At 45.9% G+C, this 25,949-nt stretch overlaps 2 long non-coding RNA genes across 2 annotated transcripts in view; both read right to left on the bottom strand.

Annotated features, from left to right (window-relative positions):
- LOC127490573 (uncharacterized) overlaps positions 1 to 25,949 on the bottom strand; it is a 91,474-nt gene that overhangs the window by 61,302 nt on the left and 4,223 nt on the right. The window lies entirely within an intron of this gene.
- LOC149126223 (uncharacterized) lies at positions 989 to 10,903 on the bottom strand. The gene is made up of 3 exons (XR_016235682.1): positions 10,740 to 10,903; positions 3,508 to 3,592; positions 989 to 1,323 (listed from the first exon to the last, which is right to left on the bottom strand). It is a non-coding gene; the product is annotated as an uncharacterized LOC149126223 (long non-coding RNA).

Below are 25,949 nucleotides of genomic sequence, written 5' to 3'. Positions count from 1 at the left end.
AACTTGATCTGGGAAAAAAAAAAAAAAAAACTGAAAAGTCGACTGGAGGTTCAGCATTGAGAGACCAAAGTGATGTCACCAAAGGAGATGTATCTTCCAAGGCAAGAAGAGAGGGCAAGTTCTCAGGGCCCAGGAAAGTGCCCTCAGAAGGACCGCTGAGTCTGAGAGCAGAGAAACCTGCTGAGACTTACTGTGGTCTGTCTTAGCACTTGACTGCCTGGCAGCCTGTGGCTTCCTCGTTTGGGGTCCTGTTCAGGTCCTGTTCGGTCACCTAACTTGACTATCATTGAACTTCTGTTGGGACCTATGTACTTTGCAACAGCATAATTAGATCCTTTTTTAAGTATTATCATGAAGCTAAAGAAGTAGGAGGAGGAAAGAGGAAGAAGGAACTAGAAATGGTATGTTAGATTTCCATGGCTGCCGTAACACATGATCACAAACTTGGTGGCTCAAAACAACGAGCATTTATCATCTCCCAGCTCTGGAAACCAGAAGTCCAAAATCAAGGTGTCAAAAAGCCACAGTCTCTCCAAGGGCCCCAAATACCTTCTAGCCTCTTCCAGCTCCTGGTGTCTCCAGATACTTCTTATCTTGGAAGCATAACTCCAGTCTCTGTCTCCTGGCCTTCTCCCTCGTCTGTCTTTCTCAGATCCAATCTCTCATAAGTCATCAGATTTGGGCTGCACCCTAAAACCAGGATAATGGCATCTCAAGATCTTTAATTGCACTCACAAAACCTTATAATAGTCCCTTCTTATCCCAGGAGGATACCTCCCAAGACCCCAGTGGATGCCTGAAACCACAGAGAGTATTGAATCCTATACACACTATGGTTCATACACACCTTTAATAAGATTTAGTTTAAAACAAGATGCAATGCTTAATGAACAATAAAAAAGTAGGACAAATATAATAATAAATATTCTATAATAAAAGCTATGTGAACATGTTCTCTTCCTTTCTCACTCCCTCCTTATCCCTCCTTTCCCCTCTCAAATTATCTCATTGTACTGTGTTCACCCCACTTCTTGTTTAGATCTGGGATGACACGAAGCCTCTGTGGTGAGACGAAGAGAGAACAACACAGGCCTGTGATACAGCATGAAACTTCCATGGACCTGAGGATCTGCTTCAGGTGATCCTGACCATCCGTCCCCGACAGCGCCAGGCAGCTCGTGTATACCGCACAGACCCGCTCGTTGGGCCACAGGATGAGCCACATATCGGATGGGACCGACGGACAGCAATTTAAAACTGATGAACTGTGTATTTCGGGAATTTCCCTTTCAATGTTTTCAGACGCTAATCGATGCTGGATAACTGAAACCAAGGAAAGAAAAACCAGGAGAAGGGGGAAGACTGTTTCCAAGTAAGATGAGATTCACAGGTACTAAGGTATGGTGCAATACAAAACGACATTTGGTCTTTGTCCCTGGTTCCTGACACAGCTCCTAAAGCCCTTGGATTTCTTGAGCTGTCGGAGTCTTTTGTTCTTCATAATGGGTACCTTATGAAGTTTATGGAGTTTATGCTAATAAGATGCTTATGGAGCCTATGCTAATGAGATGACGTGGGGTGGGGCCCCCAGACAGCCTCAAGAAGGGCTGGTCACCAGATAGACAGAGTGATTAGAGGCCTGGAACTTCCGGCCTCACATACCTCCCCATTAATCCTGGATTTATTTTGCAGGTCTCTTGAGAGGATGGGCAGGAAGCTTGAATAACCTCATGAGAGTGAAACCTGTGAGCTAACAGCTGGGCTGTGACTGCTGTGAGAGTCCAGGAAGCTCTCAAAGAGCTGGGACCCACATGGAGTTCCCCTACATTACTGGAACATCGCTTGCAGCTTGTTGCAATTAAAGAATCAGGGGGGGGGGCGGCGCTGTGGCACAGCGGGTAAAGCTGCCACCTGCAATGCCAGCATCCCATATGGGTGCCAGTTCGAGTCCCAGCTGTTCCACTTCTGACCCAGCTCTCTGCTATGGCCTGGGAAAAGAAGCAGAAGATGGCCTAAGTCCTTGGGCCCCTGCACCTCTATGGGAGACCTGGAAGAAGCTCCTGGCTCCTGGCTTAGGATCGGTGCAGCTCTGGCAGTTGTGGTCATCTGGGGAGTGAACCAGCAGATGGAAGACCTCACTCAGATTCAAGATTCTCAGAGTGCTGAATGCCAACATTACCTGAGGAGCTTTTATGAAAGCTGATGGTGGGGCCCATCCAGGCCAGTGAAGTCATAGCCTGGACATCAGCATTTCCTCAATGCCCTTCTCACTCCCCAGCTGATTCTGACGGATTGGAGCCACTTGCCCCTCTTCTAGCCATAGAATATAGGACATTCTCTCTTCCCAGCATAACCAAATTCTGGAGCATTTCTTAGCAAATGCAGTTGACTGAAGCCAAGAACAAAGTGACCACTGAGACTAACAGAAGATACCTGAATTTATATCTGCAAAGCCCCTCCCTTCCCAAATCCTCCTTGGTGACTAGGGGAAGGGGAGGCAGTTAGGCAGGGGTGGCCCCTCTTAAGTGGGGAGAAAAGTCTACAACATTAACATAAAATAAGAAAGACAGTATCTGTGGGCTAGAAACTGAGGAAGCCTGTGTGATTTGGTGCCAGTGAAAAGAGATGATGGCTCAACATGCTGTCAATCATTCTTTAACACTGACAAGAAAGACATACAAGGACGGAGCTGGGCTGATCTGAAGCCAGGATCCAGGAGCTTCTTCCAGGTCTGCACATGGGTGCAGGGGCCCAAGTACTTGGGCCATCTTCTACTGCTTTCTCAGGCCATAAGCAGAGAGCTGGATCAGAAGAGGAGTAGCTGGGACACAAACCTGCTGGCACCCCAGCCAGAGACCTAGCCCACTACTCCACAGCACAGGCCCTGATTGGAAATTCTTCCAGCTTGAGCTGGAAGACAAAGAACAGGAATGTAGCCCAGCTGTGGGTGGAGAGGGAGGGCCATTTAGCGACTACACTGGTACCTCCCCAGCAGAACTAGTGGCTACCCAGGTAGGGACTTAGGGAGTGCTCCCATTGTCATCTCCACACACAAGCTTAAAAATAACTATTTGAGGGTCAAGGTCCTGGTGCAGTGGGTTAAGCTACTGCCTGTGATGCCAGATCCCAAATCGAAGTGCCAGTTTAAGTCCCAGCTACTCCATTTCTGATCCAGCTCCCTTCAAGTGTGCCTGAGAAAGTAGCAGATGGCCCAAGTATTTGAACCTTTGTGGGAGACCCAGATGGAGTTCCTGGCTCCTGGCTTTGCCTGGTCCAGTCCCAACCATCATGGCCAATTGGGAAGTGAATCAGCAGATGGATGGAAGATTCTCTTTCTCTCTCTCTCACTATGCCTTTCCCATAAATGAATCTTTTTTTAAAAAAATAACTATTTGAAAAAGCAGTGAATTCCTGAGGACAGCTGCCTTCCAACCAACTTCTCCCAGCTGAATATGTCCCTAAGCCTGGAAAATAAAAATGCCAAATAAATAAAAGCTTAAAAATTACCCTTGAGGTCTAAGAGAACGGGAAACAACACAATTGCTGGCAAAACCATCTCAAATCTCCAAACTGAATAAATACAGATCTCCTTCTGAAAGAAAAAGCAAATCAGAAAAAACAAATAATAACCATAGAACATACGAAATGATTTAACACCCAAATGGGAAAGAAAACACTTTGAAAACTCCAGGCAAATGTTCATCTATGAAATAAACATTCCCAAACATTGGGGCTCAGTCTAATATAGTCTTTAATTTGGATTTTGCATAATGTTGAAAGGACATTACAGAGAATAGCCACAAAAGGAAAACCATCGATATGTATTCCTACCAAATGAAAATCAAGCTCACTAATATTTTTAAAATTAGCTTTCATCCAGGCAGTGTGGAGATTAAATTATTTGAAGATGACGATCTCTCAAGCCACATGCACGTTTGCAATATGACCTTCCTCTCCCCTCAGAGGGAGGAATGTACTTCATCATACCTTGAATCTGGGGGAGGATAGGGGACTGTGACTTCTCTGACAATAGAATATGCTGGAAGCAACACCGCCAGCCGTAAGCACAGCCCTCAACTGTCTGACACTGGCAGCTTTTTCTTCCTGCTCACTGGAAGTCAGAAGCCATGTAGAATGTGACCACACCACACCACCATGCCAGCCACACATAGACCCTAGAGGGTGAGATATTATGGAGAGAGAGACAGACAAAGAGACACCGGTAAGACAGGGAGAGACACAGAGACCCAGGAGCACCAGCCATGGGTGGCAAAGCCGACACAGAAGTGGACTCTCCATCGCAGCTGTACCAGCTGAGGCCGTGTGATCAGACACAGCACCAGCCAAGTTTGCCAAGTTCCTGACTTTGAAAACCATGCACAAAATCAATGGTTGTTTCAAGCCACAATGTTTGGGGGCATTTTGTCATACAGATGTACATCCCTGATAGTGACAGCCAACAGTAGACTGGGGTGTCTTACAGAAACAGAGAAGTCAGGTGAATATCCACATGCAGAATCTCTTCCCAACTTGATTCCCAGGGTGCTGGCAGTTGGGATGTTATCCTCTCACCCATGAGAAATCTGAATGATCAGAATCTGAAATCAAATCTGAAAAATCAGCCAGCACTGCGGCTCACTTGGCTAATCCTCCACCTGCGGCGCTGGCACCCCGGATTCTAGTCCCGGTTGAGGTGCCGGATTCTGTCCCGGTTGCTCCTCTTCCAGTCCAGCTCTCTGCTGTAGCCTGGGAAGGCAGTGGAGGATGGCCCAGGTCCTTGGGCCCTGCACCCCATGGGAGACCAGGAGAAGCACCTGGCTCCTGGCTTTGGATCAGCGCAGTATGCTAGCCATGGTGGCATTTTGGGGGGTGAACCAACGGAAAAGGAAGACCTTTATCTCTGTCTCTCTCTCTCTAACTCTGCCTGTCAAATAAATAAATATTTAAAAATCTGAAAAATCAAAATGATCACTACTGTCCTTGGAGACAGAGATACAGAAAACACCACACCTGTAAAACAAGAACAGGATACTATTAAAAAGAAACCAGAGTCACAGAACCAAAAAGAAAATTTGGAAATTAAAAATATAATCATGTAAATGAATAACCTGTCAGAAAATTCGGAGGATACATTGAAGAAACATTTTAGAACAAAAGAGCAAAAGACAGAGATATAGAGATAAAAACCAGACCTTAAGAGAACCATTACAAACAATTATCTCCAAATGCTAAAGAGTTCCAGAAAATGAAGCTTAAGAAATCACCAAAAACATCACTCAAGGAAATTTCCCAGGAGTGAAGGCCATGACCTACACCAAGTCACCTCACCATGACAGTCCAGTGCATTGTGTGAGAAGAACAAGATTCCACGAGGACAGAGAACGAGAGGGAGGAAGGGGAGGAAGGAGGCAGGGGATGGGTTGCAAGAGAAAGGTCATGTACCAAGATTAAGAAATCGAATGACTCAGAGCTTCTCACCAGCAACACGGGGAGCCAGAAGACAATGGTGCAATGCCCTCTGAATTCTGAAAACTTATTTCCATACTGGACTCACCTCTCCAGACAAACTAGGCATCAAGGTTGTGTATAAATTTTCAGTCATATGACATTGCAAAAAATAAACCTCCCACACACTTTTCTTAGGAAACTCCTGGAAAGTGTGTTTCAAAAAACAAAAGAATTAACCAAGGAGGGGGAAGATCTGAGATCCAGGAAATGGGTTCCCACAGAGTAGAACAATAATAAAGGGAATTCCCAAGATGTTAGTAGAGGAGGGATCTTAAGAGTGACAGCAGCCAAACCAGATGAGAGCCAGAGGGCAAAAGAGACAGAAGGGCTGACAGGAACACACATTTCAAGAGATCCAAAACACTGGCATGAATGATAAATGCCTAAAAAACAAATAAACAAACAAAACAACTAGAATCCACAGCATCCTTACCCAGTAGAAACATAATGTGAGTCCCATGTATCATTCTAAATGTTTTATAATCCTATTTTTTTAAAAAAGTTCAAGTTTACTGTAATATCATATTGAACCCAATATATGCAAAAATTATTTCAACAAAATCAGTGTGAAAACTACTCACACTTCATGTTATTTTTATTGATAAATCTTGGAGAACAGTATGAATTTTTCATTTAAGCCCATTAAAATTTCTCAGAAATACTTGATTTCTATTACATTGAGAAGTGATACCCAGGGGCAAGGGTTAGGGCACAGTAGGTTAAGCTGCTGCTTGGAATGTCCACGTGTCCTATTGGAATGTCTGATTCAAGGCCCAGCTACTCTACTCTTCTGATCCAGCTCCCTGCTAATGCACCTGGGAGACAGCATGCTGGAGACCCAGATGGAGTTCTGGGCCCCTGCCTTCTTTGTGTCTCAGTCCTGGCTATTGTAGGCATTTGGAGAGTCATTTAGCAGATGAGGGGTAGGAGGGGCAGCGCTGTGGCATAGTAGGGTAAGCCTCCACCTGCAGTGCCAGCATCCCACATGGGCTCTGGTACAAGTCCTGGCTGCTCCACTTGGGTGCTGATGCACCCGAGAAAGCAGTGGAGAATAGCCCAAGTGTTTGGGACCTTGCACTCATGTGGGTGATGCAGAAAAAGCTCCTGATTCCCGGCTTTGGGTCGGCCCAGCTCTGGTCATTGCAGCCATTTAAAGAGTAAACCAGTGGATAGAAAACCTCTGTCTCTTCCACTCTCTGTCTGTAACCCTGACTCTAAAATAAACAAATCAATCTTTTAAAAAAATCAGCAGATGAAGATGTCTCTCTGTCTCTCCCTCTCTGTCACACTACCTTTCAAATAAAGTAAGTAGATTAAAAAAAAAAAAGGATACACACAGCTAAAGGAGTTCTAGACATACTTAAACATTTTCCAAAAGACATGATTATAAATTTAGTGTAAAAGAATTAAAATGAAATATTAAAAATTAATTCAACAGTTGCACTCCCCACATTTCAGATGTCCAGTAGCCATGTGGCTATAGCCTTGCACAGCATAGATCCAGAGAGATCAAAAAGTTACTCAGAAAAGGAAAATTAATCATAGTTACTGCATGGCTCAGCTGCGAATAACATACTCTGAATATTGATCTCACCAAAATTACAGTACAAACTACATTGGAAAGATGGGGGATGGGAAATGTTCATTGTCAAGGGAGGAAGTGAAAAGAAAATTAATTAAATGCTTTCCATTATACAAAGTCCATGGATAATGCTTAAAACCAAAAAAGAAAAGAAAAGGAAAGTTACAATGTCACCCCATTAAGCAGAAATGTAGAAGTCAATACAAAAAGAATCTATCAATATAGCTCCAAGAAAGTGTCTCTTAGCAGGAAGAAGTGGAGTGGAAGGAGGCACCATACTCACACATGTATGATTTTCAGTTTTAAAAAGATCTTTAAAATGATCACTGGGAGATCTGTCCTGCAGTGTGTGCAGAATGTTTTTTTCTCATTTTTGTTAAGATTTATGTATTTATTTATTTACTTGAAACTCAGAGTTACAGAGAGAGAAGGAGAGACAGAGATTTGCTGGTTCACTCCTCAGATGGCCACAATGGCCAGGGCTGGGCCAGGCTCAACCCAGGAGCCAGGAGTTTCATCCAGGCCTCCCACGTGGGTGGCTGGGGCCCAAGCACTTGGACTATCTTCTACTGATTTTCCCAGGTGCATTATTAGGGAGCTGTATCTGAAGTGGAGCAGTTGGAACACAAACCAGTGCCTATAATGGATGCTGGCATGGCAGGTGGTACTTAAAGCTATGCCACAACACTGGCTCTCAACAACCTCTTATTATTATTATTTTGGTTTCTGTGGCTCATGTGGTGTGTCTTCCACAGTTTGGGTCTTAATTATAAACTGTTTTGAACTGCATGTTTGATTTCCCATGTAATTTCCAAGGTGCATAAGAACAAGGATGATGTCATAGGCTCTTGGAATCTTCCATCACCTGGAGCCCAGAACTAAACTCACCATATAGGTCTAAAAATCATTTGATGATTGATTATTAATAGTGATATTATATAGTACTCATTATCACAGAAACTATAGTATTTTATAGGTTGGCATATAGATAAGAAAGAGAGAGAATACACACAGGAACTCAAGTGCAAAGCTTGTTTCTTTGGTTCATAGCACATTGTCATAATTAATCATCTCAGATTCCTCTTCACTTTTAATTTTATCTAAATTTTCCCCCTCTGTCCTTGATCCCCGCGATCTGTCCTCTTTTTCTTTCCCCATCCAATAGACAATCATCTAATGTCTTAGGAATTAGCCCCTTGGAAATGCAAAATTTATTATTGTTTGAATGTGTATGCTTTTCTTAACATTATTTAAGTGATCTATGCTAAAGAGATTGTTCTATTTGCTACATTCCCATTCAACAGTCTCTCTAAAAAACTGTGTCCATTCTATGCAGCATGGGATTCCACCATAAGCTCCTGCTATATTTTAACCATTCCCCAAATGACAGCTTCCCTATGTTGCCTCCAACTCCCTGGAACCCAAGACAATACTGTAAGGAGTGTCTGTTTCCATGTGGACCTGCGCAAGAGTTTCTCAGGCATCTGTTGGGATGCTGTGTCACCCCATCCACAGGCCTTTCATTTGCTTCCACTTTTGAATTGTTCCCCAGGATGGATCCACCCATCTCCGTGTACCAACTGTGTGTGAGATTTCACTGCCATGTAATTCAAAAATTGCTGTGACAGAAACAGCTCTGGGAGCACAGTGGAGCACAACAAGAAGGTAAGTCTTGCGATTCTTGTCATTTCCACAGGAAGGAGGAGGCAGAGAGACTGAGGCTGCTGTTTGAGGGCCCATTTCCCTGAGACACAGGACTTTCATGGGGATAGAAGTAGGCTCTGTAAGAGCCACTTCTAGGGCCTGTGACTTAGTGGGTTATCTGCAGCACCAGCAGCCAATATGGGTGCCCGGTTTGAATTCCGGCTGCTCCACTTCTGATCCAGCTCCTTGCTAATGAGCCCCAGGGAAAGCAGATGAAGATGGCCCAAGTGCTTGGGCCCCTGCACACACGTAGGAGACCTAGATGAAGATACTGGCTCCTGGCTTCGGCCTGGCCCAGCCCTGGCCATTGCGGCCATTTGGGGAGTGAACCAGAGGATGGATGATCTTTCTCTGTCTATCTCTGTGTGACTCTTTCAAATAAATGAATAAATCTAAAAAAAAAAAAAAAAAAAAAAAAAGCCAATGCCTCTGACTCCTACACTAGGTAGGGGACGGGACAGCTTATTTGTTTTTTGTTTTTTTTTTTTTTTTGGTTTTGTTTTGTTTTAGATTTTTATTTATTTGACAGATAGAGTTAGACAGTGAGAGACAGACAGACAGAGAGAAAGGTCTTCCTTCCATTGGTTCAGTACCCAAATGGCCACTACGGCCAGCGCTGCACTGATCTGAAGCCAGGAGCCAGGTGCTCCCTCCTGGTCTCCCATGCGGGTGCAGGGCCTAAGCACTTGGGCCATCCTCCACTGCTTTCCCGGGCCACAGCAGAGAGCTGGACTGGAAGAGGAGCAACCGGGACTAGAACCCGGTGCCCATATGGGATGCCGGCGCCGCAGGCGGAAGATTAACCAAGTGAGCCATGGCGCCGGCCCCAGGGGACAGCTTATTTGGATGGCAGTTTGCACTCATGTCTTCAAAGATCCTCCACCTTGGGAGAAGAAAGAGGGAAAGAGAAACAAGAAAGTACTAATTGCAACTGGTGACTAGCCAGCTGTGAAGATTCCAAAATCTCCTATCAGAGTACCTGGGCTCAGTCACTAGCCGACTCAATACACCAGTTTCCTGCTAATGCAGACCATGGGAGGCAGCCAGGCTGACTCACATAATCAAGTCCCTGCCAGGGAGACTAGGAATATGTTCTCAGCTCCTGGCCCTGGCCCCAACCCTGCCCTGACCTTGGGGGCATTTGGAAAATGAACCACCAGATGGGAACTTTTTCTCAATCTCTTCTCTTGCTCTTTCTCATTCTCCCCTTCTTTTTGTCTCTCTCTTTCCTTCCTTACCGCCCTCAAAAAAATTTTGGTAAACAAATGGATTAATTAAGAATGTGTGAGGGGGCCAGCACTTTGGCAGGCAAGAAAAACCGCAGCCTGCAGTGCGGTCATCTCATCCACTTCTCAGGTATGGCCTAGGAAAGCAGTAGGAGATGGCCCAATCCCTTGGGCCCCTGCAGCTGCATGGAAGACCAGGAAGAGGCTCCTGGCTCCTGGCTTCAGATCGACCCAGCTCCCACCATTGAAGCCATCCCACTCATCGGGAAAATCTGAGCATTCCTTCCAACCATGGGAGGATGGGGGCAGGGAAATTCTGCAACTGATGCAAATTTGAGGATTATCAACTGTGAGAATATTTGAATAAAAGCCATCTGGGGAGTGAACCAGCAGATGGAAGACTTCTCTCTCTCTCTGCCTCTGCCTCTCTGTAACTCTGTCTTTCAAATAAATAAATAAATAAATGTTAAAAAAAAAAAAAAAAGAACCCACAGTTCCTTTAATGATAAACATACCCTGGCACAATTAGCTAGAAGAAACACAACTCTGGGGTGCACGTTTGCTCCCTCCCGACCAGTGAATTGCTGAGCCCGTTGCCAGGTATGGCTGAGTGACATGTCTCTGTCTTTTCCTGCCCACTGTGTTTCATCATGCAGATCCTGCCTGCTCCCCTGAGGGGCTCCTTTGTTTTCACTCTCCTGGCTTCATTCCAGGTTTACCTGATCATGTCTCCTCTGAGCCTTCTTGTGCCATCACCTCTGTTCTCCTGTGCCCTCCTGTGGGTCCTGTGCCCTCCACCTGCCCATACGTGAGCTGGATTCCCCTGCCTGCAGAGCCCAGCCAGGGAAAGGCAGATGAGGCGTTGACAGGAAGCAGAACACCTGAGAAAGAGCCTTCTCGAACCTTCTCCTGCCTCCTCCCCACCCCCCACCCACCTGGCCCCTTTGCATTGTGAGTACTACCATCTGGGGTCCACCTCGAAACTGACAAACTCCTGCTTAGTCACATCTGGTGGAAGAGAAAGAAACAAGGAGTTCGGAGACCTAAACTAATAGGCAGCACTTGGCACACACAATAGAAGCAGCTGCTGTTTATAGCCTTTTCTAAGGGTGGCCTCAAGCCGGACCTCACACTTGCCCTCCCTGTGGGGCATTGTTTTACACAGAGCATCTGGAACCTCGAGATCTTGCAACCCAGGGAGGAAAACTGCGTGCCTCCCCCTGAATCTATGAAACTATAACTAACTCTGCTCCTGGGAAAACATCCCAGACTTGCTCCTGTTTTTCTTTTATTCCAAGACCAAGGCGGGTGGTTCCTAACGCCTCACTTTCTCTGTCCCTTAAATGGGAATATAAAGAGCTGCCGGTTGGCTATCCAGTACAACTGCTAACCCGGGAAGCCTTTTTTTTTTTTTTTTTTTAATAACAGCTGATCCAGTTGAAGAGCCTTCCAATTTCTGCACCAGGAGAAAGGCAGCATGGATTCCGGTTGTCAGCTGAGGACTAATATCACCGCCTAAGAGGCAAGTCGCAAGGCCCATCCCGCTTGGTATTGTTATCAGTGCGTCTTTCCTGACCCCAGGGTGTCTTCTCCCTGGCCTTGTACCCATAGAAACAAGCGTGGAGTTGGCAGGCAGCTGGAAGGCTCCACATGCATCATCTGACTCCACCAATGCCTTTCCAATACCCAGCCTTGATTTCAGACGCCTGAGCGGGCTCCGTTGGGCAAGGCGGCGCCTAATTACCTCCCTTCTGTTTTTTTCCCTTCTCTCCTCTCTTGTCCTCTCCCCTCCCCACCCCCTCAGAGGACAGCCTTTCCAAGAAATCACACGCACACACACACCTGGCACGGTGAGATAGGGAAGCTCACCATGGATACCGGGCCACCATTCCCACTCTGGCGGCGGCTCCTGGGAATAAGTAACTATCTCTAGAATGCTACAAACTCCAGATGTGCACCGCCTAGTGCCTGGAGACCCGGCTTCCCTGTCTCATTATGCCTATTTTTTTTTCCCTACAAGTTTCATATATGCATATCCAGCTTTCAGAGGGGGAAAAATTGGAAATGGTAATCTTCCTTTTAATATGCTACCACATGCCAGCCCCGCACAGCTGTGCACACACAACACGTTGGACTGGACATGAAATATAGCCCAGGACCATTTTTTAAGCATTCATTCCCAGGGCTCACAAAACACATTTACTTGGAGGGAGGTCACACAGTCTTCCTTCTGCATAAAAAAGGTGGCTTTGAAATAGGTACAGCCATCTGGAAGCAGGCTCCTCTGCTATTGATATGTAAAATGCACATATTACAGCATCTTGCTTGGGACCGTGCAGCAGGAGGCTGAGACACACACAGGCCCATAATTGTTTAAATATACAGCCTCTGGTTCTCCATAGGGCTTACCTTGCCCCGAGAAGCCATTTGCCAGCAGCCTAGGTGACTCTGGACTGGCTGGCAAAGCAATTTGTTCACAAGGGCATTCATCTGTGTGCAGGCGGACTGTCATGGAGCCCAGATTTGGGAGAAATCATTGGAGCGCCTCTCCACTGCGCCTCCGGGTTTGCTAATAAGAATATGTCAAGTACACGACCAGCAGTAAACAGCAAACACACCACTGATAGAATGACCCCTGCTCTTTTGCTCATTATAGCCAAGCACTTGCCTCCTGCCCCAGCAAGGCTTAGATACCGTTCTAATAACTGGGTTTGGCCTGCATTTAAAGAACAAGAGCACAGGGTCTTCTGTGGCTAATTGATGTCTATGTGGTCAGGGGGCCGACTGCTACTCTATTAACATTTGTTCCTCCGAATGCGTATCTTTCCCCCAGTAATCTTTTCATTGTGCAGACCTTACCCAGATACATACATACATACATGCCTTGACCTCTGGAGCTACTCCTGAAGTTTTGTGTTGTTTCTTCCACTTTTATTTCCTGGGCTTCTTCTTTTTAATCTCCATTTTATTTTGTAGATACATATATATGATATCTATAATATAAATCAGCTGGTTTTTTTCTAATAGTTTCCATTTGTTTTTATTTTTTTTTTAATTTTTTTTTTATTTTTTGACAGGCAGAGTGGACAGTGAGAGAGAGAGAGACAGAGAGAAAAGTCTTCCTTTGCTGTTGGTTCACCCTCCAATGGCCACCGCAGCCGGCGCGCTGCGGCCGGTGTATCGCGCTGATCCGAAGGCAGGAGCCAGGTACTTATCCTGGTCTCCCATGAGGTGCAGGGCCCAAGCACTTGGGCCATCCTCCACTGCACTCCCGGGCCACAGCAGAGAGCTGGCCTGGAAGAGGAGCAACAGGGACAGAATCCGGTGCCCCGACCAGGACTAGAACCCAGTGTGCCGGCGCCGCAAGGTGGAGGATTAGCCTAGTGAGCCGCGGCTCCGGCCTGTTTTTATTTTTTGAAAGGCAAAGAGAGAGAGAGAGAGAGAGAGAGAGAGAGAGAGAGAGATCTCCCATCTACTGCTTCACTCCCTAATGCACACAAGAGCCAGGGCTGGCCCAGGCCAAAGCCAGGAGCCCAGGGCTCAATTCGGATCTCCCACGTGGATGATGGCAAGGACTCGAATACTTGAGCCATCACTTGCTGCCTCTCAGGATTCCCGTTAGCAGGAGGCTAGATCAGAAATGGAAGTGGAACTCAAATCAAGATACTCTGATATGGGGTATGCACATCCCCAGTGGTGCCTTAACCGCTGCACCAAATTATCACCCCAAATCAGCTGTCTTAAAATATAAAATATCTGGTCAAAGAGTAGAGTTTCAGTGTTCTTGAACACCATGGTGATGATAGTTAATCATAATGTATTGTATACCGGAAACCTGCTAAAAGGGTAGATCTTATGTGTTCTCACCACCCACACCAAAAAAAAAAAAAAAATTGATTAAAAATGCAAAACGATGGCTATGTTAATTAGCTTGGTTGTCATAATCATTACCCAATGTATACATAGACCAAAACACAACATTGTATGCCCTAACTACATACACCTTTTAATTGTCAGTTACACCTCCATAAAGCTGGAAATAGTTTTTAATGCCATCCCAAAGGAAATCTCAGCAAATGCAGAGTTCTGGCATCTCTGAAAGGGTTAAGCTGTTAAATGCACAAATAGAGCTCCTGTTACAGCAAAGACTGTTGCAAGGAGGAGACAACTGTAGGTCAGCCTGTCCTTTACATCGTCAAGAGCTTGAAAGGGGCTAATAAACCCAGCAGCCTATGGCAAAGGGAATTTATTTTACATTCCTAGTCATCATGTGCCATGTTTTTTAGAGGGGGAGAGCAAAGATAATTCAAAGAAAGTAATAAACAATGAAAACAGTATCTAATGATGCTTCCACCCCAAGTTAGCAGACCGTGTGCCGTTCTCTCTCCCTCTGCGGTGCATGTGGCATCTTTTTGTGACCAGTCACTTGGAAGTGGCTGCCTAAGAGGCTAGAAGGGGACAGGGGCAACGCCTAACCCCTGTGGTCCTTCTGGTGGGGTCAGTGGTGGGCACAGCACACAAATCGCTTGAGATAAGCAACTTCCAGGTGTGGACACACGTATGTCTGCACAGGCACCTCCTCCCCTGAGCTCTGAGTCAGCTCCTGGCTGGGAGTGATCACACAGCCGACAGCTCTCAGGTTGATTTCCAAGCCCAAGCAGAGGGCCAGGTCTCCTGGACTCCAAGGGGGAGGCTGGGCCTGCTCAGTTCCCAGCTTGCACTTGCTACATTTTACGTGGATGAGGTCACTGGGCTCCAGATGAGGTAACGGTGCAGGCTGCCCGGGAGCTGGAAGAGGTTACCATATGACCGTTCATGTAAACACAGCAAGGTCCCCAGGGCCACAGACAGCTGGGCTCCGCTGCTGGCTGCAGAGCTGCGGGCGCTGCAGGACTCCAGAAGCCTGCCGCTGCTCTTAAAGGAGCCAGAGCACTGCCTGAGCTCAGGTCACTCTGACATCAGACCTCAGCCTTAGCTGAAAGTTGTAGCCCTGTGGCCAGTGCACACAGGGGCATGGATGAGCACAGAACACCATCCACTGAAAGAGGACCTGTCCGAGACAGACAGCTCCCACTCTGCACTCACCTGACCGAGGTGGCCCGCCATTCCGACATATGGACACGTCTCCTAATAGTCTCTAATTTAGAAACATGGCTGGGAAACAAGCCCCCCCCCTTTTTTTTTTACATTTTTAATTTATTTAAAAGGCAGAGAGAAAGACAGAAGTCTCCCACCTGCTAGTTCACTCCCCAAATGCCCACAACAGCTGGGAGTTGTGAAGCCAGAAGTGCAGAACTCTACCTAAGTCTCCCCACGTGGATGGCAGGGACTCAAGTACTTGAGCCTTCAATTGCTGCCTCCCGGGGTGGCCATCAGCAGGAAGTCCGAATCAGGAGCAGAGCATGGACTCGAACCTCGGTGCTTCAGTAGGTGATACAGGCAATCCAAGCAGAGACGTAACCACTGTATTAAATGACTGCCCCCAGAAATAAAGCATTTTATAAAACCAGTAAGGGTGGGCCCTGTGGCCCAGAGTTAAGTCGCTGCCTGGAATGCCCACATCCTGTATCAGAGTGTTTGGGATTGAGTCCTGTCTACTCTGTAGTTCTGATACAGCTTCCTGCTAATAAACCTGGGAGGCAGCAGATATGGTTCAAGGACTTGGGTTCCTGCCATCTGTGTGGGAGACCTGGATGGGGTTCCTGGCTCCTGGCTTCTGCATTGCCCAGCCCAACGTGTTGCAGACATTTGAGAAGTAAACTGGCAGATGGAAGATCAATCCCTATCTCTCTCTCTTTCCTAATCTCTGTCACTATACCTTTCAAACAAAATATATTAATCTTAAAAATAAGTAGATAACCAATAAACATCAGGTTAGGTGACTGCAAACACTGGCAGAAACAGCTCTGTCCTCTCCCCAAGCACTGGCTTCATTCCAGGTTGACAGTAATGATAAGACACCATGGATCAGGAGATGCTTCCTGATAGCAGAGAGCCAGAAATGCACATGTTGGAATCAGGGAAAGACAGCAAAAGCCCTTGTACAAACGACCTGCAGTCTCTTCAAGGACTTACCTGTCCTGTCACAGAACTTGCATGGCCTAAGATTGCAAACATTAATAGTCCCTCTGGCCATGTCAACAGACCTTGACCTTCACACAGCTAAGTTTCCTAAGGTGAGGAAGTCACTGGAGCAAATCAAGGCAAACTTTCTTGTGAAAGTCAAAATAAAATGCAATGTGAATCTTTAAAAAGAAATGTACAACCAGACATATTCTAAACTACAGAACGACAGGTGCATCTATAGCGGCAGAGATGTGCTGCTCAGGTATTCCAGGGTCTCATGGTTCTCAAGGCTTGAACCTGCTTTCCAGGGTCAGATCAAGTTAATGAAATTCTTCATCTGTTTCATGCATTCCTCCTTTATGCCTTTTTAAAGGTCTTTTTTACTTACTTATCTTTATTTATTTGAAAGAGATAGATGATATATAGATATAGATTAAAAATAGAAATAGATACAGATAGGTAGACAGAGAAAAATCTTCCAGCCACTGGTTCACCCCCCAATTGCCCACAACAACCAAGACTAGGCCAGGCTGAAACCAGGAGCCAGGAATTCAATCCAGGTCCCCCACATGGGTGGCAGGGACCCAACGAATTGAGCTATCACTGCTATTTCCCAAGATGCAGATTAGCAGGAAGCTGGAGTAGGAAGCAGAGCCAGGATTCAAACCCAGGCTCTCACATGGGTTGTGGGCATCCCAAGTGTCATAGTAATCACTGTGCCAAATGCCACCCCTCATTCGTTTCTTTGTTCTGGAGCCCATCCATGTACCATAGAAACTGGGAATGTCGTAGGAAACCAGAAATTGACATGCAAGCTAGGAGAGCTGGTGCACCTGCAGACAACTCAAGATAACTGTGGAGGGGAAATGTGGGAGCTCCAAGCGCAGAGGGCATGGGAAGTTACCCTGAGAAGCTCACTAAATAAAGTAAGTTTATAAAAATGAAAAAGGCAGAGAGTTTTAAAAGTATTAAAGCACACCCAAGAATTTAAAATGTAAGTGCCTCCTCAAACCCTCACTTCTCAGAGCCACTACATAAGACAAGGAAATGATTGTACCTAGAGGGTCTCGTCCTCCTAGTTGCTCAGCTGTGTGCAGACTTGTATAGCATTCAGGGATTGATTTGTTTTGTTTGGAGGTTGGTTTCCTCCTCTCTCTCTCTCTCTTTTTTTTTTTTTTTTAAGATTTATTTGTGTGTTTGAAAGCTAGCATTACAGACAGGAGAGACAGACACAGAGAGAAGAGAGAAATCTTTCATCTGCTGGTTCACTACCCAGATGGCCACAACATCCCAGACTGGGCCAGGCTGAAGCCAGGAACCAGGAGCTTCTTCCAGGTCTCCCATATGGGTGACAAGGGCCCAAACACCTGGGCCATTTTCAGCTGCTTTTCCCAGGCCATTAGCACAAGCTGGTCAGAAAGTTCAGCAGCCAGACACAAACCTGTGCTCATTTGGGATGCTGGCTAATGCAGGTGACACGCTGGTCCCAACACCCAGGTTTATAACACTTAACTTTTGTAATTAGCTGGACAGACACACAGTCCATGAATTATGATGTTCAATTTTTAGTTGCTCAATTTCTCAGCTGTACGATGGTGTGAAAGCAACACACATTCAGTAGAATCTGTGTATGGAGTGCTGAATTTGGGTCCTCTCCCGGGCTTGTGCTGTATAGTCTGATCCTCTTTGGTAATGCTGGGTAGAAGCAGTGAGTACAGCGCCCAGTTAACCCCTCATTCATGAGGGGAACATCCTATGCTCCACAGTGTGCTGCGCTATGGAATACAGTGTGTGGTGGGTAAGGAGGAGTCAAAGCATTTATTTTTTAAGATTTATTTATTTATTTGAAAGAGTTACATTGGCGCCGCGGCTCAATAGGCTAATCCTCCACCTAGCGGCACCGGCACACCGGGTTCTAGTCCCGGTCGGGGCGCCAGATTCTGTCCCGGTTGCCCCTCTTCCAGGCCAGCTCTCTGCTGTGGCCCTGGAAGGCAGTGGAGGATGGCCCAAGTCCTTGGGCCCTGCACCCCATAGGAGACCAGGAGAAGCACCTGGTGCGGTGTGCCGGCCACAGCGCGCCAGCCGTGGCGGCCATTGGAGGGTGAACCAACGGCAAAAGGAAGACCTTTCTCTCTGTCTCTCTCTCACTATCCACTCTGCCTGTCAAAAAAAAAAAAAGAGTTACACAGAGAGAAGGGGGGTGGGGGGCGGTCTTCCATCCGATGTTTTATTCCCCAAGTGGCCTTAACAGCTAGAGCTAGGCCAATCTGAAGCCAGGAGCCAGGAGCTAATTCTGGGTCTCCCATGTGGGTGCAGGGTCCCAAGGACTTGGGCCATCCTCTACTGCTTTCCCAGGCCACAATAGAGAGCTGGATAGGAAGAGGAGCAGCTGGGTCTCAAATTGGCACCCATATGGGATGCCGGCACTTCAAGCCAGGGCGTTAACCCACTGCACCACAGCGCCTGCCCCAGAGCATTTTCCATTTATGACATTTTCAACTTATAGTGGATTTATCAAGATGTGACTTCATTGTAAGTCACGGAGCATATGAATTTATATTTGGGTTCCTTGCTTTGCAAATATAAATTAAATCAAACCTTATCTTCTGAAACCACATCTTTTAATTATCCCAGTGTTATTGCATAAATACTATCTCCTGGGGGCTGGCATTGTGGCATAGCTGGTACAGCTGCCACTTGCAATGCTGGCATCCCACACTGACACCAATTTGTGTCCCAGCTGCTCCACTTCTGATCCAGCTCCCTGCTAATGGCCTGAGAAAATCTATGGAAAATGGCATGAGTACTTGGTGACCCTGCCACCCATGGGGGAAACCTGGATGAAGCTCCTGGCTCCTGGCTTCAGCCTGGCCTAGCCCTGGTCATTGTGGGCATTTGGGGAATGAACTTATAAATGGAACACCTCTGTGTGTGTGTGTGTGTGTGTGTGTATCTTTCACTTTCAAATAAATAAATAATCTTTAAAAACAAATAAATAAATATCTAGAGCAGCACTGAGGAACATGGTTGCTCACAAAGAACAACTGCTTTCTGCTTAGCAGAAGAAGTGCGCCCATCCCGTGAAGATCTTGCAGTTCTCAGTCACGCAATGGGTGTCAGGTACTGACCTCTTTTCTTATTCAGGACGTTCCTTCCCAGGCCCCTCGGCTTCCCTGCCCTCATTTGGACCAATTGTTTTGCAAGACGGCTGCACAGCTGTCAGCCCAGGCTCCTGCCATTGTACTCCTAGAAGAGTCCCACTGCCTCTCAGATTCCCATTCTCCTTGTTCTTTGAGTCCTTTTTGTTTCCGTGTTGCTATTACTGTATCTCAGCCACACTAGCATGCTCTTTGACCTTGGAAAATACCAAAAACATTCCTCTCTCCTGCCTCAGATCTTTTCCTAACTTACTCCTTTATTTTGATCCAGTCAGGTTTAAATGTTGCCTCCTCACAGAGCAACCATCCCCATCCTATCCAAAGCAAGGGAATTAAAAAAAAAAAAAATACTAGCCATTCTCTATTAAAACAGCTTCTTTACTTCTCAATACAATACTCTCACTTCCTGATATTTTTCTGGTTTATTTGCTTATTTCTTTTTTCTGTCTCTATTTTTTTTAAAAATGCCAGGACCAAAAAAGGAAGGTTTTGTTTTTTTACTTTTTCATGCATGAATCCTAGCCCCTTAAAGTAGTGACAGGCACATCAAAGAAGCCAAATAAATATCAGGAAAAGAGCTCTACAAAGTCCACATTCATAGCACTAAGTCTTGTACAGATGGTCTTTGATTTATGATGGAGTAACAGCCCAATAAATGCATTGTAATTTTAAAATATCATAAACCAAAAATGCATGCACCATGGAGCTGCAGCATCCTATATCAGAGTGTAGATTCTAGTCCCAATTGCTCTGCTTCTGATCCCACTTCCTGCTAACATACCTGAGAAGGCAGAGATGATCCAAGTACTTGGGTTCCTGCGAACCTTGTAAGAGACCTGGATGGAGTTCCACGCTCTTGGCTTAAGCCTTACCCAGCCCCAGCCATTGTGGCCACTTGGGGAGTGAGCCACCAGATGGAAGATCTCTCTCTCTGTCTCTCTCCCCTTCTCTGTCACACTGCATTTCAAAATAAGCAAATCTTTAAAAACAATGTATGCAACACATCCAAGCTACCAAGCATCCCAGCTTAGCCAAACCCACCTTAGATGTGCTCACAGCAGTGTGTTAACCTACAGTTGGACAAAATCATCTTACACAAACCCTGTTTTACGATAAAGTGCTGTACATCACTCATAATTTATTGAATATTGCACTGAAAGTGAAAAAACAAAATGTTGTGTGGGTACATTTTTGAACTGCTGTGACATTGCAACACTTTAAGTCAAAACATTCTGGGGGTAGGCATAGGGGTGCACCAGGTTAAGCCACTACATATGATGATTATGTCCTATATCAAGCTGCCAGTCCAAGTTCCAGCTATTGTGCTTCCAATCTGGCTTCCTGCTAACGCACCTAGGAAGACAGTGGATGTTGGTTCAAGCACTTGGGTCCCTGCCACCCATATCCATGTGGTAGATCCGGATGGAGTTCCTGGCTCCTGCCTTCAGCCTAGTGCAGCCTGACTGCTCTTGGCGTTTGGAGAGTGAACCAGTAGATGAAAAAGTCATCTTGAGTGCACATGCTCTTGCTTTCACTCTCGCTCTGCCTTTCAAATTAAAAAATCTTTTTTTAAAGACTTGTTTATTTATTTGAAAGTCAGAGTTATACAGAGAGGAGAGGCAGAGAGAGAGAGAGAGAAAGAGATCTTCCATCTGCTGGTTCACTCCCCAGTTGGCTGTAAGGGCCGGAGCTATGCCGATCTGAAGCCAGGAGCCAGGAGCTTCCTTCCGGTCTCCCATGCAGGTGCAGGGGCCCAAGGACTTAGGCCATCTTCTACTGCTTTCCCCCAGGCTATAGCAGAGAGCTGGATCAGAAGTGAAGCAGCTGGGAATCAAACTGGCGCCCATATGGGATGCCGGCACTGCAAGCGGCAGCTTTACCCGCTACGCCACAGCGCAGGCCCCTAAATAAATCTTTTTTAAAAACCATCCTGGGAGCCAGTGCTGCGATTCAATAGGCTAATCCTCCACCTGCGGTGCCGGCACCCTGGGTTCTAGTCCCAGTCGGGACGCCGGATTCTGTCCCGGTTGCTCCTCTTCCAGACCAACTCTCTGCTGAGGCCCGGGAGTGCAGTGGAGGATGGCCCAAGTCCTTGAGCCCTGTACCCCATGGGAGACCAGGAGAAGCACCTGGCTCCTGGCTTCGGATCAGCGCGGTGCGCCGGCTGCAGTGCTCCGGCCGCAGAGGCCACTGGGGGGTGAACCAACGGAAAAGGAAGACCTTTGTCTCTGTCTCTCTTTCTCTCACTGTCCACTCTGCCTGACAATAAACAAACAAACAAACAAACAAACCATGGGGGGGGGGCAGCTCGGTGGCGCACTGGGTTAATCCTCCGCCTGCGGCGCCGGCATCCCATATGGATGCCGGTCCTCTTCCAGTCCAGCTCTCTGTTGTGGCCCAGGAAGGCGGTGGAGGATGACTCAAGTGCTTGGGCCCCTGCACCCACATGGGAGACCAGGAAGAAGTACCTGGTTCCTGGCTTCGGTTGGGTGTAGCTCCGGCTTTGGCAGCCATTGGAGGAGTGAACCAATGGAAGGAAGCCCTTTCTCTCTCTCTCTCTCTCTCTCTCTCTCTCTCTCACTGTCTGTAACTCTACCTGTCAAATAAAAAAAATTTTATAAAAACCATCCTGGGAACCAGCACTGTGGCACAGCTGGTTAAGCCATCATCTGTAGTGCCGGCATCCTATATGGGCATCTGTTCGATTCCTGGCTGCTCCATTTCCAATCCAGCTCCCAGCTTATGTGCCTGGGAAAGCAACAAAAGATGACACAAGTGCTTGGGCCCTTGCACTCATATGAGAGACCCAGATGAAGCTCTGGGCTACTGGCATTGGCCTGGCACAGTGCCAGCTGCTGAGGCCATTTAGGGAGTGCACTAGCAGAAGGAAGACCTTTTCTTCTGTCTGTCTGTCTGTCTCTCTCTCTCTCCAATTGTGCCCTTCAAATAAATAAATAAATCTTCAATAAAAAATTAAAAATCCATTCTAAGTTTGAGGACTGTCTGTTCTCCAATCTGTCATGAGAGGGAGAAACCAGAATTTTGGTAACTTGCTTTTGAAGTCCAGGCACTATGCTAGACTCTATGCTCTGTGCTCTACTCTGTGCTGTCAGAGGGAAGAGGAGCTGCAAACTGTCCTGACACAACGCCAGAAGACTAAAGGAGGCACTTGAGAAAATATATGTGCTTGTCATTTGGCACATTTTTTAGATTTTGTTCAAAATGTGTTAGATGGAGGACAGGGGGAAACTATCACTTTTGCCATTAGAAGAATAGAAGACTAGATATTTTGAAAATCCCTCCATTGAAAATCAATGAAATACTAAATAAATTGCAACATTAAAGAATTCAATAATTCTCAAGAGAATAAGGGAAAGTCCCAGAAACACAAAACAAAGTAAAAACAAAACAAAATCAGCCATGAGAAGAATAATAGAATGCTCAGGAAACAAACATGAACACCAGAGTTCCACAGCGGGGATGGCAAACCACACCTTAAAGGGCAAACACCTGCTTTTGTAAATAAAGTTTTATTGGCACATAGCCATGATGCTTTGTGCTACAACAGCAGAGTCAAGTGGCTACAACAGAGACCATATGGTCCACAGGCCTAAAACATCTATCTGAACCTTTAAGAAAACTTTTAATGGTTGTTCAGGGAAATGGAGTGTTCGGGTCTTACACAAAGAGGGGGGATGAACCTGAGACTCATGTAAAACTTGAACCTTCGAGGGAGCTCACTCTCTAGGGAAAGCATGGACTAGGGGAAAAACACCTGCTAGCAAAACAAGCCAGAGGGAAGTCTGCCTCCATCACAGCTCCAGGTGGGGAATATTATGATAATCGTAATAAAAATAAAAACAGCCGTGATGGTCTCCCCCGAGAAGTTGTAGCTGTGGGCCTGCTTTCATGTAAGCCTCACGTTCACATTTTCTCTGCTCAGCTAACCTTAAAATCCCAGACGGAGAAAATAAATTTCAGGCAAAGGGAGATGCAAATACTCTCCCTAGCAAAGCATTCTTTTCCCAGTCACATGAGGATTTCCACAGTTTAGGTTCAATTAAAAAAGTTTTTAAAGGGGCCGGCACGGTGGCACAGTAGGTTAATCCTCTGCCTGTGGCACCACCATCTCATGGGGCGCTGGTTCTAGTCCCAGCTGTTCCTCTTCCAATCCAGCTCTCTGCTATGGACTGGGAAAGCAGTAGAAGATGGCCCAAGTCCTTGGGCCCCTGCACCCACATGGGAGACCTGTACCCACGTGGCTCCTGGCTTCCGATTGGAGCAGCTCTGGCCATGGCGGCCAACTGGGGAGTGACCCAGTGGATGAAAGACCTCTCTCTCTCTCTCTCTCTCTCTCTCTCTCTCTCTCTCTCCCTGCCTCTGCCTCTGCCTCTCTGTAACTGTCTTTCAAGCAAATAAATAAGTCTTTAAGAAATAAATTAAATTGAAGGAATATGTTTGAAACGAGGAAAGAAATAAAAGATGATAGGAAAAATGACCAAAGAAAAGAGAACTATCAAAAATAACCAAACAGGTAGCTGTTTGACACAGCAGGTTAAGCTGACTGACACCTTATCCCTTATCCCATTTTGGAGTAACTGGTTCTAGTTCCAGCTCCTCCACTTCTGATCCAGCTTCCTGCTAATGCACACCCTGAGAGGCAGCAGATGATGACTCAAGTACTTGGGTCCCAGCTACCCACAATGGAGGACCTGGATTCAGTTCTGGGCCCCTGGCTTCAGCCTGGTCCAGCCCTGGCTATTGCAGGCATTAAGAGAATGAATAAATAGGTAGATGATCTCTTTGTATCTCTCCCTTTCTGATTTTCAAATAAGAAGTGAAAATAATTTTTAAAATAAATTATCGGCCAGCGCCATGGCTCAATAGGCTAATCCTCCACCTAGCGGCGCCGGCACACTGGGTTCTAGTCGGTCGGGGTGCCGGATTCTCTCCCGGTTGTCCCTCTTCCAGGCCAGCTCTCTGCTGTGGCCAGGGAGTGCAGTGGAGGATGGCCCAAGTCCTTGGGCCCTGCACCCCATGGGAGACCAGGAGAAGCACCTGGCTCCTGCCATCGGATCAGCGCGGTGTGCCGGCCGCAACGCACCAGCCGTGGCGGCCATTGGAGGGTGAACCAACGGCAAAAGGAAGACCTTTCTCTCTGTCTCTCTCTCTCTCACTATCCACTCTGCCTGTCAAAAAAAATTTATCAAACATATTTAAAATATCAAATAGAATTTATGGAAATAAAACTATATATATAATATAATATACAGATATATATGTAAATATATTAAACAATACATTCAAGAGGATTTCAAAAAATTCATGGAAAAGATAAGATTTTTTTTTACAAAATTTGAAATCCATTGATAGTTTTCTCATAATATGCTTTCCATGAACTTTTTGAATACTGCTCATTTACACATATCCATGTGTATAAATAGAAAGATTAGATGCTAAATGAAAAGAGCATATTAAACATGAATGAAGAAATTATTAGTGAACTGCAAATAGATCTGAAGAAAGCACTAGATGCAGTACAAAAAGATAAGAAAATAGAAAACAATGAGAGGAATGGAAGAACAAGAAGTTCTTACACACATAAGAGAGACTTTGAAGAGATAATGCTAAGAAAATTCTAGAACTAATGAAAAACATGATTCCTCAGAGACAGGAACCATAATGAATCCCAGGCAGGATAAGTTTTCAAAAAATAACCACACACTAAGCACAACACAGGAAATGGTAAAACACCAAAGCCAAAGGGAGAAATTTTAAAGCAATAAGGAAAAGACAGATCATCCACATGGGAGACCTGTACCCACATGGCTCCTGGCTTCCGACTGGAGCAGCTCTGGCCATTGTGGCCAACTGGGGAGTGAACCAGTGACTGTAGTCTGACAGCAGAAAATGACTGTAGTCTGACAGCAGACTTCCATCTGGAATAATGAAGTAATACGGCAGTGGAATTGTTCTGTCAAAGGCCGGAAGAAAGTTAACTGTCAATCTAGAATGTTGTCCTCATCAGAAATCTTACCTTTCCAAAATGCCGGGAACATTAAAACTTTTTGACATATCAAAAGTGGAGAAGATTTCCATTTGTAGAGCACTATGAAAGAAATACTGAAGCATGGGCATGTGAAATAAAGAACATGGTCTTCGCAGAGTGCTTTGGGAGAGAACCAGAAATGCTGGCAAACTGCTCAGGAAAATAGACAGGATTTTGCAGCACCAGAAGAGGAGACAAGAAATCTGGCAAAATAGAAACAGTTTGTCAAACAAAGGTCTACTGTGGTCTTTTTTATTGTGTTTTTGCAGTGTGGAATATATTGCAGATTCTTCCTTCTGATTTCCCACGATATCTTCAGTAGATATATATTGCTCTGAAGTATTTTGTGGAACTGAATCTATTTCCTGAGACAGGACTAAAAGCCAGATAAGATCTCAGTGTGTATTCAAGTACAGGGTTACACAGGTCCTTTATGTGGGTTACTGGTAGAGGACTGGACACTCTAGACTGTCCCTAGCTCTAGTGCCCACAGACAAAGGGTATGTGCAGCTTCCAATGGAAACTACTGGTATTATTTCCAGAGCGTACTTTCATAGCTTTTCTTTCTATACCACTTAACATAAGCAAAATGTTTACTCACCAGGTTGGAGTGTAGCTAGACTACATCTTAAAAGTAAAGTTTAGGGGCCAGTGCT

The sequence above is a fragment of the Oryctolagus cuniculus genome, chromosome 6 (genome assembly GCF_051225735.1).
Source record: "Oryctolagus cuniculus isolate XC-2025 breed Fujian yellow rabbit chromosome 6, ASM5122573v1, whole genome shotgun sequence".
NCBI lineage: Eukaryota > Metazoa > Chordata > Mammalia > Lagomorpha > Leporidae > Oryctolagus > Oryctolagus cuniculus.
This window is presented reverse-complemented; position numbering and strand designations above follow the sequence as displayed.